At 37.5% G+C, this 24,000-nt stretch overlaps 1 protein-coding gene across 1 annotated transcript in view; it reads left to right on the forward strand.

Moving 5' to 3' along the window:
* Positions 1-24,000, forward strand: part of LOC138007755 (tetratricopeptide repeat protein 28-like) — a 47,833-nt gene that overhangs the window by 15,786 nt on the left and 8,047 nt on the right. The window contains exons 6-7 of the mRNA XM_068854818.1: position 1; positions 212-260. The exon at position 1 is cut by the window's left edge and continues 47 nt beyond it. The gene's annotated coding sequence lies outside the window, so the exon portion shown is untranslated. The remainder of the gene's footprint in view (positions 2-211; positions 261-24,000) is intronic.

Raw genomic sequence — 24,000 nt, forward strand, 5'->3', positions numbered from 1 at the left:
GGTAAGTTGCTCACTTTTTCCCGTTTCTTTATAACACGAACAAGTAATAATTTATGTGTAATAAACCAGTTCTGATTAATTTTGCGTTACTTTTTGTCAGAATTCCTTATAAGTTTATTTTCTGAAGTGCTCACGGTCACTCATGATTAGTTGCGAATGATGCATCCAAATGATCCACCAGTATTATTTATCCCTTAAAAATTTTTTTCAGCCAGATTCATTATTCCTGCTCAAAAGGTTTTAAAAAGGAACATTGCAAGGTATTAAGTGATATTAGCTTGCTGGGTGTACCTGTAATAAGTTATTTGTCTGTTGTTTGATTGAACTGTGACTAGGTCACTTGTGTTCATTTTGTGTTTATTTTTATTCCAATTATTTTCAACTTCTTTTCATTATCCTAATTACTATTACTTGCTTGTTTACCCATAATACTCAATTTCCTCATATTTTTGCTTGTGTAGTTGTGTTATCCCCACACATTTCTCTTACCTAATTCCTGTTGTGTAGGAGTGGTAAACTCCTTCTTCTCTTAGGTAAATCCTGTATTAGTGGGTAGTATATTTACCCCCTAGCCTTATTTGGTTTTCAGTTAGTTTTCTGTTTTCCTAAACTCCATTGTAAATTGGCTACCATTTACTCAGTAAGTTCAGTCGGTTCAGTTAAGGACGGTGCCTACTAATTCAAAGGTATTTTTGCCCCAAGTTATGATTATGCAGGAAAGGTAGATCTTCCCAAGTGTTATTGAAATCCAAAAAGAAAATTGGGGGTAACCACGCATTTTTCAAAGATAATTCATGAATAATATTTGTAAAAAGCTTTAAAATACAAAGCAATGTATGGCGTTCTTTCTCAAATTGAAGCTCAATTATCTCTAAATAATGCATGGTTACCCCCAATTTTCTTTTTGGATACCAAGAGTACTTACTAAGATCTACTTTCTCCGGATAGTTTTAAACCTCGCAAAAATATCCCTGCATTAGTAAGCATCACCAATAGGAAATCCGAGTGTCTGGAGATGCGCAGAACGTATTCGCAATAACAATAGTAGGCACTGTCCTTAATTTATCTGAAGAGTGTCAGTCTTCAAGACAAGTCATTTTCCAAGTCTTCTTAGGTGTGTAGTTATCAATAACATTTGGTATGTTATCAGTATTTTCCTCTTTCTTTATTTATGCCTAGCCTTTAGTTTAGTTACTACATATAGCTTTCTGTTCTTGATTTTAGTTCTTAGCAGTGATTGCAAAATTTCATTTGCTATTGTCTAGCTTTATTTATCTATGTTGACCTTTAGTCTGGCACAGCGTGTGATTTGCGCCTTGAATATTTTTGCTGTTTTCCAATGAGTAATTGCTGTATTTTTGTCTACTGCTTTGTATCCTTTTAATTGCATTTGATTCCAAGTAATCCGTTTGTTACCATTATTTCACAATTACTAGGTTCAATGTACTGTTGTGGGATTATTGTGCAATATGTAATTTGAAGCTCTTGCTTTTTTGATATTTTTTTGTTTACATTCACTTGATCTCGATCCACGGTGTTTGCGTAGGTATAAATGATTTGTGTTAGAAAGTTATTTCCCACTAGATAATGTTTTACCGAAAGACTTGGCAGTGGATAACCACATGAAATTAAAATTTTTAGAGTTATGAAAAATGGGGCGAGACAAGAAGGAAACGCTTGCAGACAAACCCCTGCATTTTGAAAACCGGCAAGTTGACCTGTGATGCATGTCATCGGCTGTCATAAATTGACCAAGAAAATATTTGGTCTTCCATAGTGGAAATTGAACTTTGTGCAAGAGAAGGTTAAAAAATTAGGCAAGGAAAATAACGTGCATAACAGGCATTTCTACACACATGTAAATGAGCACCTTTTCTGGGATAAAAATTACCGGGTATCATATTTTCAAGCATCTTAGTTTGTCTAAACATTGTCAGGATAATTGCGATGTTTCTTGCTTAGAATTTATTGAAAATGCTACCTCTTTCTATCAACTCATAAACAGGGAGAGCTTCCATATTGAGCAGATGAAACCGGCCAAACTCAACAAACAAGTTGATCATGTCGGTTTAGCATTACACTTTTAAAATTTACCATTGTGTCAGTTACAGTATGTTTTCTATAACATCGTTGGTTTATAGTTGGAGTTTCACCTCCTTGTAAGGAACATTTAAGAGCGCCTCTCAGCAATTTTCACCTAAGACCGTGCAAGATAAAAAAATCGAAAATTGCCAAACATTGTCACAATAAAGGACTACCAAAACCATTTTTAGAAAAATATGTTTTACTTTGTTTCGATAATTATTTTACCTGGACGGCGACTTTTTCGGTATGGGGCCTTGCGAGCGAGTGAAAACGACTCCAGCCAGACTCTCTTTTTGAAATAACGAACGAGTAACTTGAAAATCAAAACAACATGGCACAGCTAGAGTAATTCATTCACCCTTTAGCGCTGTTAACGGTACAATATACCAAAACTGGAATTTTGACCAAATTTTAAAACTTGACCTTTTTTAGATTGATTACAGACCCTTGCAAAACAAATCTGGAATATTCTGGTTATTCCCAGAATTTTTCTTAGGATATGACGAAAAAAATTTCTAGAAATTCCTAGAATTTACCAGTTTCCTTTTCTGGAAAATTCTAGAAAATTCTAGAATGTTAATGAAACATGCTAATTAGGGAAGAAATTGTCAGCTTTATTCCAGAAATCATAATCTGGGATCAAATCAGGTTTTTCCAGCTTTTTCGAGCTTGTTACAAATGCTGCTTTCTAGATTTTTCTAGACATTCCTGCATGCTATTAAATGAAAGCATGTGAAGATCATGTATTAATTTCCAGCTTTTTTCAAGGATATTCCAGTTTTTCATGATTTTCCTCTGCCTTTTCCCACCAGTTAATTTTATTCCTTGATGGTTTTAACTTTTGGTTCCTTTAAGGCAATTCAGCCATTGGTAACTTTTTAAATTTATCAGGAGTGACTTTACTAAGCTTCTTACTCTAAGCAGTCAAATGCACAACAAAAACAGGCATCATTTTCTTGTCTGTATAAAGAACTACCAAAGATCATTGAATACTTTGTTTAACTATAAAGTTATTGGTCATTAGTGGTAATCAGGCAGTCATGTCTTGTACCTTCCCTTGTAGAACCAGACACTGTGTAATCTATGTAAATCGTATTTAACAACCTTATGTAAATGGTATGTTATGATATACATAAATTGGATACAGAAGCCTTATTCAAAGGCTATGTCATACGTATGCCTCATGTATATATTTTGAAAGGAAATGCTATGTTTTATCTAGTCAAATGGAACCTTTACGTAGCATATGTAAAGGCTATGTTATGGGGTTTTTGTGTCCAAAAATAAAAATGGTATCAACATAGTTTATACGTAGATTCGAAACAGAAAATACACAACACATACATAATTATTCTGCTCCTATAAAATAATATTCCAGCAAATCAGAAATGTGCAGCCTGTGCTGGAAACTACAAAAAATCCATTGTAGCCAAGCTATTAACAGTTATTACCATAGCTCACAGACAAAAACAATTAGACGACAGATTTTAAAGCAGTTATATACTTTTATTACATGAACCTAAGCATTTAATTCATGCCAAAATCTTTGAATTGGGTTCTTGTTTTAAATTTAACGAGACCCTCCGTGAGGGAACACTGGGTTGCCTGTGGTATGTGCACCGTTCCAGACAATTTTTTTTCAAGTTGGGGGGTCATTAAGACCATTTAAGGGGTCACCCAGAAGTCATACCAGCAGAGGCCCTTTGGCTCACAGGTCCTCACACGTTCGCACGACGAACAGATCCTTTTCTGAGGTTAAAAACCTGGCTACCAGCCTATTAATTAATCATTTGTCGGAAAGAAGAAATTCCTGTCCTCTTTGGAAATTTTAGACACGCATTGCTTACATGTGGTAGTGAAGTAAAACAGCAATTTATTCCATATAAAATGTCAACTGAGCTGTGTGTTGCCTTCCAGGAGATTCAAGTTGTCCTTGCATAATATGTAGCTCTAACAGTGTACGATATTGTTTTGGTATTGTCTATCATTGTAGTGCCATGGTAGAAGTCTTGGGTAAATAGTCTGAGAAGACATGTGGTTACTAGCAAAGTACTGAACCCCGAAAGATTGAAGAAAATAAATGGGAAGTGAGAAACATTGGCTTCTGGGCTGACATGTTGATAAACTTTTCACCACAAGTTTAAGCGTGCCCGCTGAGCATCTGACAGCTTTGTAATACTAAAGTTCACTGAAGTTAATCCCTGCCGGGCGGGGTTAGTGTTTGGATGGGAGACCAAAACAATAGACCCCTCTAAAACAGAAGCATCGGACCGAAAATACTATTAACGCTAACAAATGCGAACTCAGCAAGGTACAGATTTTGTTAGCTTGCTTTATGCAAAAACAAATATTGATGCAAAAGTAAATAACTATTGATGCACAGTTTTTAGAAAGAGCAGAAGGAAGTCTCCAGGACGGTCGATCGAGAATAACATATTTACGACATGAAAACAACATTAATTTTGAACCGTGAATATAGAATATAAAAAGTTACGATCAGCGACAAACATTTTGGGGAGATTTTTGCTACGTTCAATTTTGTTATTGTACTTTTGGTTGCACAAATTAATCGCAAAATCGAAAGTGACATCGCCGGAATTCAGTGGGCGCCGTGATTAATTTTGTGTCAAATGATGGCAAGGTACCGGGTTTTCGTAAGTTTCTTTTTCTGTCAAGTGTTATAGAGTTTGACAATAAATGAGCAAAGTCAAAAACAAAGATCACAATCGCCCGAACTCTTGAGGTTGACCCCGGGGTTGACCATTGTTTCTGCTGAGTCAAAAATTTACTCTCCAAGACAAGGTTATGTATCACCAGGTAATTCCATCATTTTGGAAATAGCAGCTACTTTATTGTTCATCGGCGTCACAATTTAGTCATGTCCAATATACACAAACGGATACGATTCGTCAATTCCGATAGTCCATTGGTACCAATGGTAGGATTGGTACCAATAGAAAAGAATGTCATTCCAATGGTTCTGTTGGTGAATATGCATTTCATTAAGGGGACTTTCACTATTTTCCCAATTATGATGGTCTATTGGTACCAATCGTACCATTGGTACCAATAGAAAATGATGTCATTCCAATGGTTCTACTGGTGAAATTATTTTCTCATGTGGTCTGGCTAGGTACAAGGCAATTCCGATGGTACAATTGGTACCAATAGAAAATGATGTCGTTCCAATGGTTCTACTGGTGAAACTATTTTCTCATGTGATCTAGCTGGGTACAGGGCAATTCCGATGGTCCATTGGTACCAATGGTACGATTGGTACTAATAGAAAATTATGTCATTCCAATGGTTCTATTGGTGAAACTATTTTCTCATGTGATCTAGCTGGGTACAGGGCAATTCCGATGGTCCATTGGTACCAATGGTACGATTGGTACTAATAGAAAATTATGTCATTCCAATGGTTCTATTGGTGAAAAAAAAGTTCGCTTTCACACCAAGTAAAGGCACGCAATAATTATAATGATTATTCCTCGTTCTACAAGCCAACCACAAAAAACAAGTTCGCTTTTAAACCAAGTAAAAGCACGCAATAATTATTATGAATATTCCTCGTTTAATAAGCCAACCACACAAAACAAGTTCGCTGTTACACCAAGTAAAAGCACGCAGTAATTACGATGACTATTCCTTGTTCTATTAGCCGAGCACGCAAAACAAGTTCGCTTTTACACCAAGTAATAGCGCGCTATAATTATTATGAATATTCCTCGTTCTAAAGCCAAGCACGCAAAACAAGTTGGCCTTTACACCAAGTAAAAGCACGCAATAATTATGAATATTCCTCGTTCTATAAGCCAACCACGCAAAACAAGTTCGCTTTTACACCAAGTAATAGCGCGCTATAATTATTATGAATATTATAAGCCAAGCACACAAAACAAGTCCGCTTTTACACCAAGTAAAAGCGCGCTATAGATACTGTGAATGTACCTCGTCCTATAAGCCAAGCACGCAAAACAAATTGGCCTTTACACCAAGTAAAAGCGCGATATAATTATTATGAATATTCCTCGTTCTGTAAGCCAACCACGCAAAACAAGTTCGCTGTTACACCAAGTAAAGGCGCGCTATAATTATTGTGAATGTACCTCGTCCTTAATAAGCCAAGCACGCAAAACAAGTTGGCCTTTACACCAAGTAAATGCACGCAATAAGTATCATGAATATTCCTCGTTCTGTAAGCCAACCACGGAAGACAAGTTGGCTTTTACAACAAAGAAAAAGCATGTACGCAATAATGATTATGAATATTTCTCGTTCTAAAGCCAACCACGCAAAACAAGTTCGCTTTTACACCAAGTAATAGCGCGCTGTAATTATTATGAATATTATAAGCCAAGCACACAAAACAATTTACACCAAGTAAAAGCGCGATATAATTATTATGAATATTCCTCGTTCTGTAAGCCAACCACGCAAAACAAGTTCGCTTTTACAACAAAGAAAAAGCATGTACGCACTAATTATGATGAATATTCCTCGTTCTATAAGCCAACCACGCAAAACAAGTTCGCTTTCACACCAAGTAATAGCGCGCTATAATTATTATGAATATTATAAGCCAAGCACACAAAACAAGTCCGCTTTAATTTACACCAAGTAAAAGCGCGCTATAGATATTGTGAATGTACCTCGTCCTATAAGCCAAGCACGCAAAACAAGTTGGCCTTTACACCAAGTAAATGCACGCAATAATTATCATGAATATTCCTCGTTCTGTAAGCCAACCACGCAAGACAAGTTGGCTTTTACAACAAAGAAAAAGCATGTACGCAATAATGATTATGAATATTTCTCGTTCTAAAGCCAACCACGCAAAACAAGTTCGCTTTTACACCAAGTAATAGCGCGCTGTAATTATTATGAATATTATAAGCCAAGCACACAAAACAATTTACACCAAGTAAAAGCGCGATATAATTATTATGAATATTCCTCGTTCTGTAAGCCAACCACGCAAAACAAGTTCGCTTTTACAACAAAGAAAAAGCATGTATGCACTAATTATGATGAATATTCCTCGTTCTATAAGCCAACCACGCAAAACAAGTTCGCTTTCACACCAAGTAATAGCGCGCTATAATTATTATGAATATTATAAGCCAAGCACACAAAACAAGTCCGCTTTAATTTACACCAAGTAAAAGCGCGCTATAGATATTGTGAATGTACCTCGTCCTATAAGCCAAGCACGCAAAACAAGTTGGCCTTTACACCAAGTAAATGCACGCCATAATTATTGTGAATATTCCTCGTTCTATAAGCCAACCACGCAAAACAAGTTCCCTGTTACACCAAGTAAAAGCACGCACTAATTATGATGAATATTCCTCGTTCTATAAGCCAACCACGCAAAACAAGTTCGCTTTCACACCAAGTAATAGCGCGCTATAATTATTATGAATATTATAAGCCAAGCACACAAAACAAGTCCGCTTTAATTTACACCAAGTAAAAGCGCGCTATAGATATTGTGAATGTACCTCGTCCTATAAGCCAAGCACGCAAAACAAGTTGGCCTTTACACCAAGTAAATGCACGCAATAATTATCATGAATATTCCTCGTTCTGTAAGCCAACCACGCAAAACAAGTTGACTTAATTATTCAAGTTGGCTTAATTGACTTAATTATCACGCGTCAATCAGATTCCATTAACTACGCTAAGAGCAACTAAACCGAAAATCATATTGAAGGAAAGAGTTTACAGGAAAATTAAATCAATTGACTTGGACTCTTTCTGCAGTGATCTAGCAGCTTCCGAAGTCTGTCAAGACACCCCTGGGGAGTTGGATGAGCTTGTAGATTGTTACAATAGAACTTTAACATCTGTCCTTGACAAACATGCTCCGTTTCAGCGAAAAATCATTCCCCAAAGGCGACGCATCCCGTGGTATAATGATCAGATTTTAGCCGCAAAAAGGATGCGAAGAAAAGCAGAAAAGAAATGGCGTTTATCAAACTCCATACATGACCTAACTGCATACAAATCTGCAAGAAACTTCGCTACAAATTTGATGAAAAAGGCGCGCTTTGATTTTTATCAGAACCTCATACAAGAAAACAGTTCGGATCAAGGAAAGCTCTTCAGGGTCTCAAAACAATTATTAAATCAAAACTGTGAGGTTCCACTTCCTCCTCATTTTAGTAAAACGATGCTTGTAAATGAGATGGCTAACTTCTTCGTCGAAAAGATCAGTAATATAAGATCCAAATTCAAAGAGTGTACAACTGAAGATTGTCAAGATTGTTCTCCCATTATGGATCCACAATGTCCGTCATTTAGCAGTTTCCAAGCAATCACAGAAGAAGAAGCTCATAGCATTATTATGAATCTGGCTAAGAAATCGTCTGCTCTTGACCCGATACCCACACCTCTGCCAGTGATAACTAAAATGATTAACATTTCACTTGATAGTGGTTATTTTCCCTCAGCATGGAGAGAAGCCTTAGTTTTGCCAACTCTTAAGAAGGCTGGTCTTCACACTGTTTTCAAGAATTACCGGCCTGTAAGCAATCTTTCCTTCATTTCAAAAGTAACTGAAAAAGCTGTGTTTATTCAAATTGACAATCATATGAAAAAACACGATCTTTACCGTTCGCTACAATCTGCGTACAGAAAGAACCATAGTACAGAAACGGCACTCTTGAAAGTTACTAACGATAACTGACAAACTCCTTCTCAATGATGAAAAAACGGAATTTCTTATCATAGGAACCCGACAACAGTTAACTAAAGTTAATATTTCTTCGATTACCGTGGGCGATTCTGATGTAATGAGATCGTCAGTTGTGAAAAATCTCGGTGTTTTTATTGACGACAAGCTGTCGATGAACTCCCACGTAAACAAAATTTGTAATATATCATTCTATTATCTTCATAACATTATGCGAATAAGAAAACACTTATCGCGTAAATCCACCGAGACCTTAATTCATGCGTTTGTGTCTAGCCGATTAGATTACTGTAACAGCTTACTCTACGGACTTCCACAAGTACAAATTGAAAAGTTACAAAGAGTTCAGAATGCAGCTGCGAGACTAATTTTTAAGGAACCGAAGTTCAGTCATATCACACCATTCTTATATCAGCTTCACTGGCTTCCAATTAAGTACCGCATTGAATTTAAAATTCTGCTCTTTACCTTTAAAGCTATTCACGGCATGGCACCTGACTATATCTGTAAATTGATCAGTCGGAAATCATCAACTAGATATTTACTCATATCTAGCGAAAGAATTATGCTTGAGACTCCTAGTGGCAAGATACTCTCAACACTTGGAGGAAGAGGTTTTTGTTACGCAGCCCCGAAGCTTTGGAACAATCTGCCCTGTAAAATATCTAGCCTTGACTCTCTTTCAAGTTTTAAGTGCCAGCTCAAAACACATCTTTTTAAACAAGCTTTTAATTTGTAATTCTCATACATTTTAACTCGTCAAATATTTATTGCTTACCTTGCAATTATTATTATTATTATTATTATTATCTATACATTAATTTATTTTTAATTATAACTGCTTGTAATTTTATTTATTTTTATTTATTTTATTAAATTGTAAAGCGCATTTGATCATGTTCGCCATGAAAAATGCGCTATATAAGTTTCAATTATTATTATATTATTATTATTATTTACAACAAAGAAAAAGCATGTACGCAATAATTATTATGAATATTCCTCGTTCTAAACCCAACCACAAAAAACAAGTTCGCTTTTACACCCAGCCACACCACATGACAAAATGATCAAAGTGCCCTTAATGAGATGCATGTTCACCAGTAGAACCATTGGAATTACATCATTTTCTAGTGGTACCAATGGTCCATCGGAATTGCCCTGTACCCAGCCACACCACATGACAAACTGAACTAAGTACTATGACGAAAATCGCATCTTTCCTATCGAAGCCATTTTGAAACATAAACAAGTAGTCTGTGTGAGGAAAAAAATGCTGTTTACTTTTTTCAAATATTTCTTTTCGTTCCAGAGATATTCGAGTTTTTACAATATGCAAATTAGCCAAGTGATGACGTCATACACTCAACCAAATTTTGTTCAAATATGATGAAAAGAGATATCTCAGCCAATTTGTATCAGAAATTTTCGATTTTTTGCAGTAAGATTCTACTAAATGTTCTCCACAATATGAGCTTAACAGTTCTGTTACCATGGCATCATACTGGGTTCCAGACCTCCCACATATTATGAGCTTTTCTGGCCACTTTTGGCGTTCCATTTTGATATTTGCTAACAGCACTTCATATGCCTGATCGAGCAAGCATATAAATATGTTAGCACGACGTTGTGGCCTTGTTTAACATTTTTCAAGCTGAAAATCACTAACATATTGAAATCAAGTGGGTGGGGACTGCAAAAGAGTGAGTTGCCATGGGAACATAATTTTTTATAGCCATAGGTGTGTTTCCTGTAGAACTATAAGACTACCAAGTTTCAATGGTGTACGCTGTAAATTGGCCAAGGTAGCTCTATTTATATACTCAATATAATATTGGGTTGCGTGTATGACGTCATTAGTCATCTCATTTGCATATTTTACCCATTTTTCAAACTTAAATATCTCCGGAACTAATGAGGATATTTGCAAACGGTAAATGGCGTTTTTTTGTTCTTTCATGGAATTCTATGTGATACACTCAAAATATCAAGGGGTAAAAATTTGATCATAGTACATCATTTTGTAGAGGTACCAATCGTACCATTGGTGCCAATGGTCCATTGGAATTGCCCTGTACCCAGCCACACCACATGACAAAATGATCTAAGTGCCTTTAATGAGATGCATGTTCACCAGTAGAACCATTGGAACGACATTAGTTTCTAGTGGTGCTAATCGTACCAATGGAGACTCTTCTTATCAGTACTAACACCAACGGAGTCTATTTGTGAGTATTGGACAACCCTCCACAATTTTTTGCTGATTTTGGGGCTCATTTTGTTGAAACTCAAGCACGCTTCCAACAGACCTGTTTATTTTTGTGAACCTGTCCTGCATACAAAGCAATACTAAAAATATCCTCCTTTATCACATCTCAACCTTAAGCTCGAAAATTCAATACACAACATGATATAATTCACAAAGGCAGAAAATATCACAGAATCCTTTTACAGCGAAACATTTAATTGTAACAAACAACATGAGATGCACTAAAACGCCGTTCGTGTTGCAATGCCTTTCGATGCCATTGCTGGTTAACAAGAATAACAAACTCACGAGGCAGAATGTATCTTTATATTTAATTAAGTTAGCACAACAGAAAGACGCTAACCTCATTTTGACACGAAAATGCTTTACTATTGCCATAAAAACTATCCAGGTAAGCTTGCATATTATAAAACATGATGAATTCATAAAGGCCACCTTTTCCAGCGAACAGTTTTTTGAAACAACATATTTGCTATTAGAGGCAAAAACCCCTTCCTATTTCATTACGTGCGTGAAGAGAAAAACCTCAGTCGTGTCAAATATGCGCAATATTACAACAAACTAAAATTTCAGGATCAAACCGTTTCCATGAAGAACCTTTTCCTTGAATAATGAAGCACAAAATAGACGACAAGCTTTCTTTCAAATAAGCCTTGGCTGTCACATTTCCAATTATTTTTTCTTACCTGAAGACTGTGCAGAGTTGATCACAGATCCACGTAAGGTGTTCGATTCGTTCTCTGTCTTTTCAAAACAAAATAGAAAATAGAGCTAGATATTGTTACCTCTTACCATTAATTATCTGAAAATAAGTCCTACAATCTTCTAATTTGCAAAATTAAAAAAAAAAATGAAACTGGAAGTATGAGACAAGATATTACAAAGTCAAAAATGCTAGCGCCCTCATTTTTTGAATGACCTTTACAAAAGAGTGATAAATGTATTTTTTTGGATTATAGTCTCTATAACTCAATCAATAAGACTGGAATTTTGCAGAGTGGTTAAGCATTTGAATCAAAAACCCTCTGAGGGGAGTCGGAATGTATGGCAAAAACATCTATTTCGTGTACGAAATACAGATCACATAAAATAATGGAAACAGGCGACAAGAAACAATATCACACCAAAACATAACGTCTTGCAAACAGTAGTTAAACAATAATTATGTTACCATTTGTGTCTGGGGCCCCACGAAGGAGCCATATTAAATTAAAGATGAACTGTCCAAGTGAAATTAAGATTGGTTATTTAATAGTAATACATGAAGCAGCAGTTAACCTAGCAACCTTTGTAGCTTTCTTAATTGGTGTTGATAGAAGAATCCTCCTTACAAGAAGGGGTTTCTCTCCACTAACTAAAACATTCACTAATTAGCAGGTAGTTTGAGGGGAATATTGTGTGTGAATGGTGGCTGAGTTGAGGAAACATCATACACAAAAGTTAGGGTTATTCTGTAGAATGAGGGGGAGAAATTTACAAAGCAAACTCTCAACCCCAAAATAAGGCTAACAAATGAAACAAATTCTGTGTGAAATTAAAAACTTTAATCACAGAAACAGCCAGATAGATGTATGAAAAACTGAATCACGTAGGAGGGATTAACAAATATTTGACCATAAAAATTATTCAGCAGACGTGGCCGGCTTGGCAGTGATATCTCCAAAAAGGCTCGTGGTGTATGAGGCCACCTAAGCAGAAACAGCCACAAGTCAAAAAGGGACCTTGCCGAGTGCTGGAATATGTACTCACTAGAAGTCCTTTAAGGCCTTTTACTGACACCTTGAAAACAATATGAAACAGAGAGTTACTGTATTGATATGTACTATTTGATTGAGTAAAAGGGCTAGATCGGACACCTTTTTTTTTCTTTTCTTTAAATGAGCCCTCAGACCCCCAAAAATAGATGCCTGTGATCCTTGAGTGTGAAATAGTTATGCTATATTTTTTAAGTTCTCTGTGTGGTGTTGCTAGTCAAGCCTAACAATAAATACAGTCATTGTTATTTTTTAAGGTATGTTCCAGGGCTCATGCTCTTAATTATTTTATTTGTGTTTCACACCGTGGAACAAAATGTGATCATATTGATCAGCCACAGGTTAGCTTATTTGTTGGGGCCAAACTGCACAAAGGCACAGAAAACAATATGGGGTTTGGGAGACGATGGGGAGTCTTAAAACGTAGCAGTAGTGATAGGCTACAAATTGCTTTTCTTCAGGGGAGGATATTCTACAAGGAACTGGAATCATTGCTTTGTCCTCAGATGGTACAAAATATGAAGGAGTTGCCATGGAATAGTATGGCTTTTTTAGATAGTCATACCTAAGGGGGCAAGGACATGGTATTTACAATAACTTATCAGTTTTGCATTGTTTTGCTGTGATCCATTTTAAGTTTAGTCTATATATTACCTCGAGATCAAACATTGTTTGCCATGTTATGAAGTGTTCTTACACATCTGTCCTTCTGTGAAATGTTTGTTTCCAGGCTTTAAAGTAATTAAGTAGTTGGTTTAAGTTGGTAACACGTTGATCTGTTATTGACTGCAGTGGACTGTTATCTTTGAAGACATTCCAAAGCATTTCACATTTTCATAAGTTATTGTATCTTTTCTGTGGTGTTTTCATGCAAAGCCATGTCTTTGCAAACGTTTTCGGACAGAGTATTAACAGCAAGCTTTACTCGTATTTTATTTAAATTATCAAGATGGAATTACAAGCGCCCTGATTAAACCGTATTTGTTGTTTGTTGATTTTCCCAAGCGGGTGAAATCTTGCAAATAGTTTTAAAATATTGTTGGTAAAATTGACTGCGGCGGGGAATCCGATTCGTCGCGAGCAATTTTAAGTGAGCAAGTTTGAAGTTCTGAAACGCTGCTATGTCCAAATATATCCACCTCGGTTTTTTACTATGTTATGTAAAAGCTATCGATCTTAAACATATGTAAAATTTAGAGTGGAGTAATGTGGAGTACTCCTAAAAGAAGCAGCAGAACACGGCTTTGTCAGAATACCGGTCGTTTCGCCAGCGTATGAACTCGGTTCGCCAACGTCCAAAAACATCTTTTTCGTTGAAAATAATTGTCAATTAGATAACTTGCAATTCACTTCCTGAGAGGGATTGTTGATGTGACCCGCCATATTTGTTATTGAACCTTTCAATGCGTCCCAATGCCCCCTCAAATTTTATTAGTTTTCTTTATTGATAGTTTATTGCTGGTCATATTCTTTTGCAAACTTGGTGGCTCCTAAAGGAGCCGTTTTTTGGTTGTGATTTTTACTGACTTCTTCAGTTTCCACGAGTGGGGCCGTTGAGATGTGAGCATGTTTTCAGCAACTGTGGGGCGGTCTTGTCTTTCCTTTCGTACTTCTCCCAGCTGTCGAATAGCCTCGCCTGTTTCGATACTGCTTCAGTTTTTCATCGGACACAAATGCTAGGATATTGATTAGTAGAAAGAGGTTTAGATAGTTTTACTAATACTTGGAAGCTGCATATGCATAACGTTTTCGAGTTCGATTCCTTACTATAATACTTGGAAACTCTTTTCCCAGTTCGATTCCGAATATTGCATTGTCTTTATCTTTACTTTAATGCTCAATAGACTGCATAATGTTTTCTCAGTTTTATTAATTTATGACTAAACAGTGATTAATACCTTCTTGTAGTCTTTTTCTTTCTTGTTGGCCATCAGGACAAACACAAGTGGGACTTGCTTTGCATATTCCCCGGATTGGACAAAAGCATTCACCATCAGTAGCTGCTTGAATGGGTGTCGCACAAGCTTGAAGGTTCCGTCCATGTACCAGGATTTAGCCTTGGCCAGGGTATTTAGCTGCTCCTGTCTGGCAAAGATCAGATGCCTTTCTGCTTGTGTCAGGTCGGCTTTGAAGAAACCGGGAGGGAGACATTCCTTGACCAGTTCGAAGTCCAGATCTTTCGGTTGCTCGGGTCTGAGTTTCTGCCGGAGTCGGTTGGCAGCTCTAGCCACATGTGCAGGCTTAGGGAGGGCTGGACAAGGTGCAGCAGTCAGTTCATCTAGCATGACCTAAAAAAAAGGAAGGAAAATTTGACTGTCTCGTCTATGAGATGCTTTTCATCAAGCAGCAATTCTAGTCTCAACGCACAGATTCCTCGCAGACTGATTCCATTCACGGAAAGCTCTTTGTTTAAGAACATTCCATCACCTATTGTCGTTTTAGTATTGTGAAAAAACGAGCATACCAAAAGATGGCGGAATGTCAAAGGCATCCATCTCTTCCTCGATTCTGCTACTCTCCCCAATTGGATCAGTGATCTCACTGCAATATAGGCATCGCCAAACCACCTCTAATCCGGTCTTAACAGCATCTCTATACTGCTGTCTCGAAATTCCCATGTTGCAACGTCGATGTTGTCATTTGTCGCAGCCATCGCAGAGGAGCACTTCCAGTCTCTCTGTTACTTCCTCATTGCAATAGATACAATAATAGCTTTCCATCTCGAGTGACTCTTGTAAACATATTTGATCAGCGAAAATACTTCGATAAGATGAGGGGGTTGAATTGAACAGAAAATCACAGCCCTTTTATACAGCAATGCCTGATTAAGCCGAATCAAAATCGCAGGAATTTGATTGGCAGATATTGTTGGTGTTATCTGTTCTTTCTTGTAGTTACATATCATTAAACGTTTAAACAATATCCTATTCAAGTTGAAAAAGTTCTCACCTCCTTTGCAACATGCCGCACAAGTGAAGTTAATGAGCTCACATTGTTTTTATCGCGTTTCTAATTCTTCCCGTAACAGAGAGAAAAGAGACCGGTAGAGAAGCAGGCTGTAGGGGGAACATTTAATAGTTGAGTGGGGGAAGGAAAAAGTTTTGCCGCAAATATTCAATCAGTGTTTCAAACAATGCAAAAACCCTCTGCGAGAGTAGAACAAACACGTAGGCAAAATTTGCAGGAAACAAGTGAACGTTTCTAAGCGCGTAATCAAACAAACATATTTCAACTCGATGGCTCTTTAACTACGCAAATGTTTAATAAAAAGGTTTTACAGCCGGTTTATGTTCACAAATAAAGCCGTGGATGGCGTGAGAGACAGAGAGGGAGAGAGAGAGATTGGGGAGAATGAAACGAACATTTTCAAGCCGAATCAAACAATTCATCTTGGATCAAAGGTCACATTATCTTCTTTTGGTAATTTGTAAATAAAATTCAGATCTATTTCACAAAGTATTTTGGACGTTGGCGAACTGACATATAAGCGTTGGGAACTGACATTATTAGACGTTGGCAAATAGACTTCATACGTTGGCGAACAGGTCGTTGGCGAGCTGACACGTTGGCGAAACGACGGGTTACCCTTGGTCACGGAGCAGTAAATAGCCTTTATATAGCTCAACATAGTTATATGATAAACTTTACATAGCGTTTACATATGTCTGGTTCTCCAATGGATTTTCTTACTTCTTAAATTTTATACATAATAAGAAACTGCATGCTAAACATTTCTTTAAGTTTTTATCTGAAAAGAGTTGAATTTATAGAATAGAAACTGTAATAAACTAACAATTTGTTTCATTTGAGAAATGTTAAAATTGTTAACAAGCTGTAGACTATTGCTAGTTTATTTCCAGTTTCCTGCAAGAAATGAAGACTGGAAGAAACTGTCATTTTCTGGCAGCACCTGATAGATGTATCAAATTCAAGCTATTTCCAGCTTTTGAAAGAACCCAAAACTTGCAAAAACTGGAAAACAATTTCTGGAATAAAATCTGGAATTTGACTCTGGAATAAAGCTGTCACATTTTAGAAATTTCCAGAAATTTCCAGAACTTAACAGAAAGCTTGAAGTTCATTTTGCAAGGGGTCAGTGGCAAATTTGTGCGAAATTCGACCATCAAAAAGCATCTTGGTACATGGCTTTCTCAAACGAGACTATAATCACCGGAATAAGCAATGTTTCCGCTGCAATTAAATTCAATAAAATTTTTGGGTAAATGAAACGGAGGTTTTTTGAGGCCCAATTTCAACATGCTGTTTGTCAACAAAAGTCGACCTTTGACCACCAAAGCAGAGGCAAGGTATATTGAAACCACACACGCTAATCTCGATTTATTCACTAAACAATTCGAGACTCTAGGTTTACTGACACAATACAACGTGAATTGACTGGAACTACTGTAGGTCAAGGGGAACGTGTCATTGAAATTTAACTGTCTTGGTTTAAGAGTGACATATCCAGTAATTAAAATAACTGACCTAAAAATTTGCATACCAGCAAGATTCATTCCATTCCATAATTTTGCGCAAACAAGTTTCCTTAATTCACTTTGTGAACCTACCTGCAAAACAAACAAAGAAAGGTATCCCCCTTTATGTAAGCATACGCTTCTTGGATTTTCCTCAAAGCCCTCAAACAACCATTGAACCAGTCGAACGCTTCATGACTTTCGTGAGTTGTGTCGTCAGAGCTGTCACGCAAGAGATAAGGACAAAGCACACAGACCATTATGACTGCATGCGGTTCTATTCTGAGTTTGTTGGGGGAATTTGTGGCCCAAGTTCTGACAATCCAGCAAACGTTCAATGCGTAATAGCAAAATTTGATAAGGACGTCAAGGCACACATGAGAAGTTATAAAGTGTTGGATTCTTCTCTGGATACAGAGACTGGGCTTTTGCTCGCACGTGCGGGTGAGCTTTAAATTTCAATCACTTAAATTAGATTGAGCAGAAAATCTCTTTGTGAAATCTACCTAGTACGGACTTAATGTCAAAACCCGGCCACAAGAAACGGACCCTAAAAAGACTGCTGCCACAGTGCCGCCGCAGTCGTGTTGTTCGATATACCTCGTTCGTTAATCCATGAGGTAAGCACCGCGACACTGTGGCACTAGCCACTCTACTCAGCTCAATTTAAGCGTAAGTCGACTAAGGCACTGCAGCACCAGCCACTCTACTGAATTCACTCTATCTGACACAAACTGCGCAAAAACCACTTTCGTTCAGTTCGGTACTGCGGCTAGCGTCGCGAACGTAAACGCTCCTTTGTGGACGGGTATTCAGCAATCGCTCCAATTGCGAAAATCGAGTAAGCAAGATATGTAAGACCATGTAATCATGTATCGTTGTACGAGACTGCGAGCACTCACTTTTCCAGTTGTCCCTGAAGCGAGTACATTGATCAGTGCAGCCAGATTGTATCACTGCCCGTGAAACTAACGGTTATTATTTTCTTATTAATTGCTTTTAAAAGGTGTTTTTGAGATAGATGATATAATTTTTGGGTACGACGATATGCCCACGGCATTGTGATCGATTTGGAATCCGATTGAGATGTAATAAGAAAAATTGCGCCTGCCCACATGAATGAGCATCACACATGGCAGTGAAAGGGGAGCGCGGATTAACCTTTGCTTGCGCTTGACTTGCTGTTCTAGCGAAATTTCAACTATTTATAACCGAAGTTATAGCACAGTGGCGAAGTTACCATGAAAACAAGATAGCCACTGAAAAACACGCTATATTTTATCGTTAAAAGCGATTATCTCAAAAACGAACTCGGTGACTCCCATTTTTTATTGCTGGAGAGTAATTGGCACGCTAAGACAAAACTCATTGCAAAGTTTAAAAAAATTCTTTGCAGCAGATTCATAGCCACCTTCACAATTTGGAAATTTTAATGTGGTTCTGAATCTGCTCCAGATTTTTTTTTTAACTTTGCAAAGAGTTTCATCTTAGCCTGCTAATCGCTTTTCAGCAATAAAAAATGGGGGACACTTTAGTTCGTTTTTGAGATACTAAGTGCTTTAACACAAAATATAGGGCGTTTTTAGATGGTTCTTCTGTTGCCATGGTAATTTATTACGTCACAGTAACATGTGCATCTTGTTTAACGATTATTGGCAGGGTTTCATGTGGTACCATAACATTGCCGTTAAGTGAAACAGCGTTATAGAGTTAGTCCGTCTAATGAGACATTCCCTCAAAAATGGTTGAAGCTGGTTTGAGCCACCTTGACACGCACGCGCTAGTTTCTGGATAGTTTATACATCAGTGTTTTCGACACATACAACGGAATTAGCATGCTTGTGGTCAATATAATTCTCTAAAACCCGCAGACCACCACACCGTGTATGTCTTGTAGGTTGGAAAGGATTTCTTGTTCGTTAAAGTTCAGAGAGAGAGCGAAATTTATTCATAATCTAGGTGCAAGTTTCATTCAGAAAATGTGATTAAATATTTTTTCAAGAAAAACAAAAGAATTGCGCAAGGTGGCTGTACGGCTGTGAGGGTGCATATATTTCTTATTTTACTTATTATTTTTATTACTATGATATTTATGTAATAATATTTTATAAATTATACATAATACTAGTGTAAAATTATATACTATAATAAAGTTTCTATATAACGCCCACTCTCATTGTTTAAACAGTGTGCTTTATGAGAGTACAAAGCACGGAACAAACGAAAGCTCACGCCATCATCTGCAGAAATGGCAGATAAATTTCCGAATTTTTCCTTGGGTATTATTGAACAGTTTGTTTTCCAATTGTCATATCGGAAACGTGCAGGTTTTCATGGGCAACAATTCGGCCGGTTTTCACTGAACATAATTATTTAGATCCTCTTTTTTGCTGTTTTTTACAGACTGAAACATAGAGGCACTTGTTTTTCCTGAATAAGTCCAGCCGGGTGACTGAATCAGTTGGAAGGCTCTCTGGGTATAAATCGGCGTCTCAGTTACCGTGACTAACTGTACGAAATCAGTCAACTGATTCACTTTAGTAGGTAACGAGAGCAACAAGGTGAAAAAGAAATTTCTGTTAATAAGGTTTATAGAACAATGCTCTCAGCAAATAGGACAAGCCGGCAATGGACACCTTTTCATTTCTCTGCTCTCGAGTTAGAAGATCCAACTGAATCAGCCGGTTACCATTAATTTACAACTGAACAAGTTATTGACATGAATAGCACCGGATAATAGCGGAAGACCATCCCTACGATTTTCCTCGCACTCGCAGTAACCTTTGCTGTTCTCCGGGTCAACTGAATAAGTGGGTTGTGTGACTGAATCAGTTGGAAGGCTCCCTGGGTAATCAAGCTTTTCGCGTACGAAATCAGTCAACTAAACAAGTCCACGAGACTTGACGCAGTTATCAGTGAGACAACTTTATGGTATATGGACCTATATGCAAAGAGATATATATGCATCACTGTTCATATGCTTCTGGAACTAAGGCGGACAACATCAGTGAATAAGCAAAGGAAAACAATCCGTCACGCCAATTTAAACGACACCAACACAAGCGCAAATGTCACGGGCACGTGTCTACAATGTAATTCAATTCACAATCGCAATAATTGAATTTACCAGAGAATGATTCAAAGCTTTTTTTCTCCTTGTTCTTTTATTTTTCCTTTCTAGTTCCCCGCTAAAGCAAGGCTTCCAAGGCAAATAATTATTTACAGAATGTAAAAAAAATTTGACTAAGACACTGCAAGAAAAGCAGTCGATGGTTCTTATTACAAAGGTTCTAAGGGGCGTACAATTCATCGCAAGAGCTCGTACATTAACCCATTGTCATCCAGGTTGCCGCGTGTGACAGTCAATTGATTATCCGGCGTGACGCATGTTAATTACGGTGATAGATGAGCGCTAAAAATAAACCATATGCGCAGTAAATGTACACAAGAGATTGAGTTTTAGAATTTAGTTCAACGGAAGAAGAAACAGTGAACTTCCAGATGATGTAAAAATATTGCTAAAAAGTGATTCAAAACACGTGCTAAGGCTCAACTGAAAATGTAAAGGTAGAATTTTCGAAGCAGCGTGCGTTAAGCAATCAAGAACGTTTTTGATCGCTAACTAAACAAAGCGCTTGAAAAATATATATTATAACTCAAAATATGCCTTGTGCAATTTACAGTTAAGTCTAACCACTCAATGGATAAAAATTGCTTGAAATTTATCCCAATCGCTTTGTTTTCTTGCAGGTATAAGTGCAAAAATTATGCCCAAACGCCGCTGCCGAAACAAACTTTCACGAGGAGCGTTTCTGCTTGTCGAAATACACGTGCACAAAATTAGTTAATTGATCACTATCATGTTTCATGACAGAACAAACAAGGTCAAATTGTGTACAAAAGTGCTCTTTCGAAAACTTTCACTGAAAGATAACTTACACAACACAAGAAAAACAACAGAGAAAATCACTGGAGGTTTTCTCGCATTTGCGGAATATAAACGCACGGTCGGATTGATTTATTTGTTGAAAATACCGATCTTCCGAGGTATGCCGAAGGCGAAAATTCCTTCGATTACCAATTTATTTTAGGAAAAAAACCTTGTTATTTGCAAAAAATCCATCGGTTGATCAATATAAAGCTAAAATCGGGAGCTAATCAATGTCCATTATGGCGCTAATTGCTACGAAGGCCTTTAATTCTGCGCGGCTTACTGCATGAAAAAAGGCAGTGCGCTCGGGGATTTTAAGAGTTTTTGACAGGCATACCTACTCGTTTCGTTTACCATTAATTCCCATAGATCATCTCCTATGAAAACTAAGAAAAATATTTAATTCATTACGATTATCTAAAACGAAATAAAGAGCAGTAGCTGCCACGAAATCTGGAATTTGAATATTATCGACCTGATCATTCCAGCGAGCTTCATGTTTATCATCGGTCGCTTGGTTTTCACCGTCTTCTTCGTCACTTTTAAAGCCAACTAAATCAAAATTTTTGTCTCTAGTATCCCCTCCTCTTACAGGAAAACCATAAAAGATCCCTTAGATCCTTGGATCCTCCGAATCCGAAAAAAAAAGCATGAATATCCCCATCGTTCGGTGCGTTATCTGGCGCATCGCCTGTTGTTTTCGCGTAATTTGATCGCGCGATCGAAAGGGCAAAAAGCCAGCCCTTGTGGGGTCTCTTATCAGCTCTCAAAATATGCTCACAAGACGACAAATGATTGGTCAATTATCTTACTAAATCTCCATAACAACAAAAAATTTAGATTTACTAAGGGAGACTGGGTAGAGGCCTAAGATCACCTCTGGTCAAGACGCCATTTTGTACGGCCGGTTACGGCCGGTTTGGGTATTTCAGGGGTCATTGCGCGCGGCCGGTTATGGCCGGTTTGGATGTCAATGGGTTAAGGGCTTAATAAGTGTTTGTTTGATTGGGATCAAATCCAGATCTGCCTGCAAATGCCACCATTCATCCACAACGGGCGAAGTAAGTACATGTAATTGCTTTTTTTCCTTTAATTATCCGTGTGCGTGTGTAGAAATTATAAGTAATGTGGATTTCTCAAAAAATAGCATGCCTTGACTGCGTTTTGGCTGGTAAGGAACAAGTCCGTATTGCAAGTCATTTTTTCTCCCATAAATTAAACAGTGATTTAGCAGTCGGTATGAAAATTGTCTGCTTGAAGGTCACAAACAGTTTCAATATTGACGGTGAGTCAAAGATTGCTTTATGTTCATAAAGAAATTAAAGAATAAATAATGTGTGAAAAAATTGGCACGAACACACGGTTCTCCCTAGTTTTCAGCACAACTGGTAAGGGACCTTTTCAAACCGGTAAAGCATTTGATTAATGTTGGACGTTCTGCAATGGATAAGCGACTTCTGAGCATTTGCAGGCGGCAATAAGTGCTCTTACAAGTGATAAATTGTACCGGTTACCGCCTCATAAGGAGAACCCTGGAACGTGGTTGCTTTTCATTTGCTCAGACAAAACTGCTTCAGTTGTGGTTTGATTTGAGCCAGACAACTTGTCATCACAAGAATTATGATTGGCGGAGAGGGTGTGAAACAGTCGACTGATTTAGTACTGTCAAGCCACCACTTTATGTTTGATTCCTATTGGTTAAAACTGTACTGAATCAAACATTCCAGTTTGTAATTTTGCATTCCAGTTTGGTTTTAGCCGGTGTTAAGGGTTAATCCGCGCTCCCCTTTCAATGCCATGTGTGATGCCCATTCATGTGGGCTGGCGCAATTCTTGTTATTACCTCTCCAAATCGGATCACGATGCCGTGGGCAAATCGTTGTACCCAAATCTTAAACCTGATTCAATAGGCAGTGGGAAGCCAATGAAGTTCGTAGAGAGCTAGTATAGTAAATGGTTAGAACTCAAAGGAAAACGAACAGCATACCTAACACTCCATTGGTAGTACGGTGTCTAAGTGGCTACTCACATGTACGCATTGCGTACCTACTTTTTTAAACAAAGCCGAGAAATACGAAAACACAATAGTTTCAATGCCCTGATTACAGGATGCTAGACTGGTACAGCAACATTAATTGAGCAGTGAGGGAATACCCATATTAAGCCAAATTTTCGAAAGAAAATGCCTTTCTTCATCAGGGTTTTCCAAGGAATGATTTTGGCTTATGGAGAAAGAGAGGGAAAGGCATAATTTGAATGGCTGGATTATGCATATCTAGTATGAAAACAGCCAATTCTGTCCTGACGAGCAGCCTTTCTCAATGGAAATGTGTGAGCAGTTCAATTAGCTCATTCAAAGTCCCTGGATCAAAATACATGGAGTAACCAGGTATCCAGAGAAAAAAAATTGTGACGAAAAAACAAGCAATTCCGCCATTGGATAGATTTAGACATAAAATAAAAAATTATGAGTTTGACGTCAATTTCAGAAAATTGAATATTACACTCTTAATGGCATCCCCTCCTGTTTTTTTGGTGTCAGCTACATACCGGCAGCAAATTTCCTGCCAGGGAAGCATATCTTAGGAACTTTTATTTAGCTTTCGAGAAGAAAGATGAAATGGGATGCCATCGCTTTTCTATAGGCTGTTTTCCCCTCATTTACGTAATAGAATTTCTACTTTTAATGTTCCGTGATTATTATTGTACAAAACGCTTTTAGTCTGTTAAATGCCCAAGTATTTATTCTGTAACAACTGTCTCCATTAGCCGAAATCATTCCTTGGGAA

Source organism: Montipora foliosa, chromosome 6 (assembly GCF_036669935.1).
Source record: "Montipora foliosa isolate CH-2021 chromosome 6, ASM3666993v2, whole genome shotgun sequence".
Classification (NCBI taxonomy): Eukaryota; Metazoa; Cnidaria; class Anthozoa; order Scleractinia; family Acroporidae; genus Montipora; species Montipora foliosa.